The sequence below is a fragment of the Megalobrama amblycephala genome, linkage group LG12 (genome assembly GCF_018812025.1).
Source record: "Megalobrama amblycephala isolate DHTTF-2021 linkage group LG12, ASM1881202v1, whole genome shotgun sequence".
In the NCBI taxonomy this organism is placed as follows: Eukaryota; Metazoa; Chordata; class Actinopteri; order Cypriniformes; family Xenocyprididae; genus Megalobrama; species Megalobrama amblycephala.
The window spans coordinates 3,073,789-3,081,605 of NC_063055.1; the positions used below are offsets into that span (position 1 = coordinate 3,073,789).

The window sequence follows — 7,817 nt, forward strand, 5'->3', positions numbered from 1 at the left end:
AACAGTTGTTATATGATGAAGCGTAAGGATAAAATGAAAGCATACAGGATTGCATCAGCATTTGATAGCCAGGCACGATGTCTTTTTGCCTGAATGAATCTCCTCAATCTTCTAGGTCCATGCAGTAGATCTGATATCAGCATCGGCCTCTTCTTGTGTACTCCGATGTAACTGCACCAAACTCATCAAAGCTTCAGCAAGTGATGGAATATGCAGCGTTTTCTGCCGTCAAACACAAAAGGAGGTCAATTGCGAACCCTGCAGCTGTGTAGATTAACAGACATTATGATGAGAAGCTCTGGAGAATATGAGATCAGCCCACGGTCATGCTGAGCTTTCAGATGGCCTTGTGCTGTTTAAAAACAAAGACACTGAGTTAAACCCTCGCGCTCTTATTTCAGGCTTTGTTTGTCCTTGAAGGTTCACCATTAAGAAGAGTTGAGGCTGCGTTTGATGTGTATGATAAACAAGCTCATCGCTCTTATTGTTGTTCTTAACAATGCATTTCTAAAAAAAAGTTTTAAAAAGTCACATGATCATTTCTTTAAAAAAAAAAAAAAAAATAAATTAATTAATTAAATCCTGTGATTGCTGCAGATACAGAGCGAGCTGTGAATTTCCGTCATGAATATTTATGAAGACGTGTGACCCGGGGCAGGATGTAGACCGAGTGCTATCCCAGCATGCCCTGCTGTGAGGGAAGTTGATCAGATCATCATGTGTCCTCGTGTGAACGACAGAAAAGAGTAAGTACATACTTCATCGAGAGCACTACATTTCATTTGACTATTTACTATATAATGTAAAAGTATTATGTTGTATGTAAACCCTTAAAAATTAAAGTGATGGTATCAATGTCAATGTGGTACTTTGGTATGAAGGTCATGCTATGAAATGATGCCACATTCATGCACCCTAGAATTTACACAGTACATACTTAGTGGTAAGTATGGTTCTTAAAAGAATACCATGGTATTATCATGTCTAAAAACATCGCAAGCTGATGAATTTGCATATTTATAAATTAAGTACAGAAGAAGGGTTTAATAAAGATTATTTTATTTTATTCAAAATATTATTATTATGCAATATGCATTATTAAGTTAGTCATAAATACTACCACAGAATTATGACTTTGTCAGTATCATGGTATTTTTGTACTTCTTTTTAATGTTAATATTTTATTATTATTACTATTGAATAAATATTAAAATATTAATAAAGAAATTTTTATATTTTATTATTTAAAATATGAATTATTATTTTGTTTATTTTATTAACTTACAGCAATATTACGTTATTGTTAATAATACTGATGATACTTTTCTGTACTTCATTTTATTAGACTATTTTATAAATATTTAATAATAGTATATAATTACTATTTTATTACTATTACTTTTATATAAATATTTAAATGATTAATATTAAATTTTATTTTTATTTCATTTAAATATTAATTATTATTTTATTTATTTTATTAACTTACAGCAATATTATTAACTTATCATAAATACATATTATTTGGGTTACATACATATTATTTTTTTTATATAATTTATTTTATTGTTTAATTTAATTTTATTTTATTTTAATAATTGTTAATACTACCACAACTGTCAATATCATGATACTTTTCTGTACTTCACTTTATTAGACTATTTTATAAATAATTTTTGTAAAAAACATATATTATTACTATTTTAATATTACTACTTTTATATAAATACTTAAATATTTAAAATATTTATTGTTTTGTTTATTTTATTAACTTATCATAAATACATATTACCATGACTGTCAATATCATAGTACATTCCTGTACTTTATTTTATTACAATATTTTATTTTTAATTTTTATTTTATATATTTTATTTTATTTTTTTATTTTATTTTATTTTAATAATTGTTAATACTATCACAACTGTCAATATCATACTTTTCTGTACTTAATTTTATTAACTTACAGCAATATTATTAACTTATCATAAATGCATATTACCATGACAATATTTTTTATTATTTTTTTAATATTTGTTTTATTATTTTATTAGACTATTTTATAAATATTTAAAAAAAATAGTATATAATTACTATTTTATTATCACTTTTATACAAATATTTAATTTTTTTATTTAAAATGGTTTTTTTTGTTTGTTTTTTTTATTAACATATAGATGTAGTTCATGTTAACTGATGTAGTTAACTAATGTTAACAAATGAAACATTATTGTAAAGTTAAAACTACCACAGTATTATAATGATTCTTTGACAATTTCATAAATATTAAAATATTAAAAATGATAAATATTAGACTTTGCTGATAATGTGAGGCTTGCAGAACTAGTTGCTTCTTAAACTCTTCTCTAGATATGACTTCAGTCCCTCTTTTAAATGTGCATCTGTGGGATTTTTCACCTGTTCTATCATCAGCAGGTGAAAATCATAAGCCTAAAAACAAAATAAAACCATTAAGATTTAATCAATCGTTCTATAGTGGCATCTCCAAACATGTGCGCATGCATCATTTACAGTAAAGCAGAGAAATGATTTCCCTGAGTGTATCGCTCCTTTAAACTCCTAATATCACAGCCGCCTGCCTTCCAGTCTGATCACACGTTTCGGTAACAGGCCGACGCCTTAAATGAAACACCAGGCTCTGCTCGACACACTTTCTTAGGTAGTTATAGAGAACATTTCCATGCTAACCGTGTTCCCCGACTCGCCTCCGTCTCCAGAGTTAGTTACCGCGGCCTGTGAAAATGCAGGAGGGAAACTATTATCTTTAGTCTGGCGCGCTCGAGTACGCCGCCTTCATTTTCCCAGTCAGCGGGTGTCCTTGCAGGGTTATAATAGGCCTTACATGTGTAATTAACACATGGAAAGGCGAGCGGGACCTGTCGCACAGGGACAGCGGGAGAAAGCGCTCTCATTCTTCTCTTGAGTTTCTCCTCCTTTTTCTGGATGTCACTCTCTCCCTCTCTCTCGACGCAAACACACTTACAAACGTCTCCCTCTCACCTCCTCTCTCACTCTTGCTCTCTTTCACACGAGCTTTGTTCTCCTCTTTCACTCGTTCCCTCGCTTTCACTCGCCATCTCCCACCTCTTTCTCCCTGGTTCTCTTATTGATGTCTCCTGCGCTTCTCTTGATCTCTTGTTCTCGACCCCTCTCTCTTTTCCAGGAGCTGTAAAATGGTGCCTGGTCCACGTCACCGCTTCCAAGAACTGGGGAAGACAATGGAAGACACCCTGAAAGAGACACGGAGACATGAAACATGTAAGACTGAACAGGAAGTGCCTGGTTGCATTAGGGAAATAAACAGTGTGTTAAATGCCTGTCCACAATGCAAGGCAGTGATAAGATGCCTTTCGGCACATTTATAAGGCAGGATTGCAAGTATGCTTTGCAGAGGATGCAATCCCAGAATGCATTGTGACAAGGTCCAGGAAAAAATATCTCTGATATGGCAGACTAGTTGTCAGAAATGTTCATTATAGTGAAATTTTATTTCATTCTTTACTGAGATATGTTGATAAACTAATCAGATTAATCAAATATTATCAGATTTAATCCATGAATGGGTGCTTCTTCAAGCATTTTGTGTTTCAAAAGTGCATTTCTATTTTTTTTTTTTTTTTTTTTTTGACAGCTTATATTTTTTCCTTCCTTTTTCTCCTTTATTTTTTCTATTTTTAAATACTTTGTTACATACAATTTTTTTTATATAGTTTTACCCTTTACATTAAAATCTTAAAATCTTAAAATATAAATTTTGTTTTTGATGAACAAATGAACAAACATTAAAATCAACATTTAAATGTATATTTATTTTGTGAAAATGAAATCTTTACTTAAACTGTAATTTTGTAAAATTAAGCAAATAGCCTTAGCAGGACAAAAGAGTCAGACATTTTACAGTATTTCAAAAATACATTTGAAACAAAAATAATAATTATTATTAATTTATTAAAGTGGCAATGGTTGAAGAAACATCCATAAGACAAAAGAGAAAATTTTTGTTGCAAAATATGCAAATATCAGCTCTGTTCAAATATACAGTGACTTAAAAGTCTAGACCAGCTTCGTTTAGGCAAACCTCAGTGAAAAATCCAAAAATGTCCAAAGAGTGTGAAATTACAGTATATTCCAGGTTAATAATTGCATGACTTTCACAGTAATTCCACAGTACATTGTAAACCCCGATAAGTTACGGTAACTCAAACCATTTGAGGAAATTGATTGCCTTAAACCATTTAAGTTTTAAAGGTGCCCTAGAATTAAATATTGAATTTATCTTGGCATAGTTGAATAACAAGAGTTCAGTACATGGAAAAGACAACCCCATTGTTTCCCCCTTCTTATATAAATCTCATTTGTTTAAAAGACCTCCAAAGAACAGGCGAATCTCAACATAACACCAACTGTTACGTAACAGGATCATTAATATGTACGCCCCCAATATTTGCATATGCCAGCCCATGTTCAAGGCATCAGACAAGGGCAGCCAGTATTAACGTCTGGATCTGTGCACAGCTGAATCATCAGACTAAGTAAGCAAGCAAGAACAATAGCGAAAAATGGCAGATGGAGCAATAATAACTGACATGATCCATGATATCATGATATTTTTAGTGATATTTGTGAATTGTCTTTCTAAATGTTTCGTTAGCATGCTGCTAATGTACTGTTAAATGTAGTTAAAGTTTCATCGTTTCTTACTGTATTCACGGAGACAAGAGAGCCATCGCTATTTTCATTTTTAAACACTTGCAGTCTGTATAATGCATAAACACAACTTCATTCTTTATAAATCTCTCCAACAGTGTGTAATGTTAGCTTTAGCCACACAGCATAGCCTCAAACTCATTCAGAATCAAATGTAAACATCCAAATAAATACTTTACTTACATGATCCGATGTATGCAAGCAACATGCATGACGAACATCTTGTAAAGATCCATTTTGAGGGTTATATTAGCTGTGTGAACTGTGTTTATGCTGTTCAAGGGGGAGGGGGAGCACGAGAATTAAAGGGACCGCAACCTATATATCGGTGCATAGTTAATGATGCCCCAAAATAGGCAGTTAAAAAAATTAATTAAAAAAAATCTATGGGGTATTTTGAGCTGAAACTTCACAGACACATTCAGGGGACACCTTAGACTTATATTACATCTTGTGAAAACTGGTTCTAGGGCACCTTTAAAACCAATGAGTACTGTAAACTCATATACATTAAGTTATATATATTATATACTTATATTTTAGTGTTGGCCTAGTCAATCATTAGAGTACACTCAACTTAAAGATTTTAAGTTTATTCCACTCATTCAATTTGAATTCATGTAACAATATTAATTTAATAAACATCAACAACAAATTAATTTACATAACCATCACATTCAGATCTTGATTAAATGTTAGATAGTAAATAATGCTATTATAACTATCCAAGGGAATGTGATTATATACTTGCATTTATATAATCAAACAAACAGCCCATCCTCAACATAACCACAGACTCTTCTCTTCACCACAATGGTTAATAAAATAACAGAATCCCCTGTAAATCCCAACATAACACAACATTAAACACTGACTTGTGTCACCCTGTGTTAATCCTGTGCAAAAACACACAAAATAACACTTAATTTCAACATTTTTTTTCTTATAAAGTCTGACACAACGCATGCTGTGAATTAGAAATCTGCTGCAACTCAATCATATTAAATTAAAGCTTATTACACTCAAATTTTGAGTTCACGTAACTTTTTTCTATTAAGTACAATGAACTTTCATTATTGAGTGAAATGAACTCATTTCACTGTTCGGTTTTACAGTACAATATCATGCTGTATTTCTACAGTGCATATGTACTATGAAGTTACCCAGCATGCAGTGCGGCATGAATATATTATGCTGTAGAGTTTCTTGATTCTTTTTGGTTTTATCTGCGCTGCTGAACTTATTTTTGGTTCACTTTTTAGCAGTTTGTGTTGTTTGTTGTTTATTTCGTAATCTTTTTTGTTATTATTATTTGTTGAGTGCCACCATTGTTGTGTTTTGTATGTCGAGTATTGATGTCTGTGCATCATTAGGTGATGGAAGACAAAAAATCTTGTGTTGCAAGATGATGTCACACCTTTCGATGATAAATCTCAGCAGCTGCTTTACTATTATGAAATATCCATCTACAAATCATTATGCTGAAATAATGCTAATAACAGTATAGTTTGACTAACTTTAAATCAGCCAATTAGCTTATTTTATATTCTAGCTTGTCATTGTTTTAACAAATGTTTTCATTTGTCACACTTCTGACTTGGCTAGATCAGAAATGTGAATATGAATATACAAGGTCCAAGATCCCAATCAAATAGGACACTGATCACCATAATGGTGACTTCAAAACAATTACAGTACTAACAATATAATTTCTTACAGTGGCATGGATCAAGACAACTTTATAATGTGATTTCAGCAGTAAATTACTGTGATGTCAGCATCATTTTGCTGTTGATTTACAGTAATCCATAAGAAAATGCATTAATTTCACTGTAAATGTCTGACTACATTTATTTATTGTAAAATAATACTCTGTAATCCTGTAAGTGTTTACAGTGTAGACATTATTTTACAGTTTACTCATGTTTTCTAAGTGTCTTTAGAGAGCTGGAATCACTTGTGAGTTGAATCTTTCCATAAGCACTGCTGTTTGAGTGACGTCTGGAGTTCGGAACACTTATTTATGAAGTTCCATTAGAGTTTGAATGCTGTCTTAGAAGGCAGCTGTCTATGTAGGCCTAGGCAGCAAATCAGCTCGTTCGGTTTTGGAACGAAGCTGATGTAAAGAAATCCCCCCCCCCCCCAAACCTCCCGCTGAGAAAACCAGCGAGCGTCTGACAGAGCCCCACTCGCAAAACCTGTAATTAACCGGCGATACATTAATTAAGAGTTAACGCGGAGAGAAAAGCTGTGGTCTAATTGAGGCCGACGTGGGTTGTAATTAGAGCTATAGTCACACATTGAGATTTTATGAATGAGTGACTTTGCCAGGTTTTGACGCCTTCTCGTTCTCGTGCACCAGCCACTAGCTGTTATTAGCCCGTGTGGACGTGAAGGAGACAATATGTTGCCGGTCATTTTTTTTTTTTTTTCAATCCAAACAGCAGATTTTTTCTCCAGGCTTTCTCTGACTCTCCCTGTTGTTAATTAGGGGTGTCCGACGCGTGGGGGAAGGAGGAGGTGGAAGCTGGGAATCCAATTATTTCTCTCTTTTTTGCCCCAAACGTTTTTTTTTTTCTCCAGCCGTGTCTGGCGGGAAAGAGGTGGATGAGCTGCAGAGATGCGGACAAGGACACAGACGCAGAAGCGGATGTGATGTCCAGGACAGAGGAACATAGCTTTTGTCAAGTGTCTGTTTTGATGTTTTCATGCTGAGATGACCACGACATTTGTATACAAATGTAGAGAAATTAATTAATTACTTCACGTTTTATACCTGTGCCAGTTCATTCACACAGTACAAAGCTTCTTCACTTTACATATTTGGCACATTACAGCAAGTCTCTTCTGCTCACCAAGGCTGTTTATTTGATCAAAAATACAATAAAAACTGTGAAATATTATTGCAATTTAAAATAGCTGTTTTCTATGTGAATATATTGTAAACCGTATAATATTGTAAATATTATTTATATATTGTAAACACTCAAAAAAAATTTAAGAATTGTTTTTTAAGATTTACACAATTTAATTAATAGTAAAATTCCATCAAATTGAATTAAATAAACATTGTGTATTTTAATTGAATA

At 32.6% G+C, this 7,817-nt stretch overlaps 1 long non-coding RNA gene across 1 annotated transcript; it reads left to right on the top strand.

Annotated features, from left to right (window-relative positions):
- Window positions 1-217: 217 nt before the first annotated feature.
- On the top strand, window positions 218-7,577 carry LOC125279966. Its single transcript, XR_007187496.1, has 3 exons — window positions 218-746; window positions 3,185-3,279; window positions 7,312-7,577. It is a non-coding gene; the product is annotated as an uncharacterized LOC125279966 (long non-coding RNA).
- Window positions 7,578-7,817: the final 240 nt, after the last annotated feature.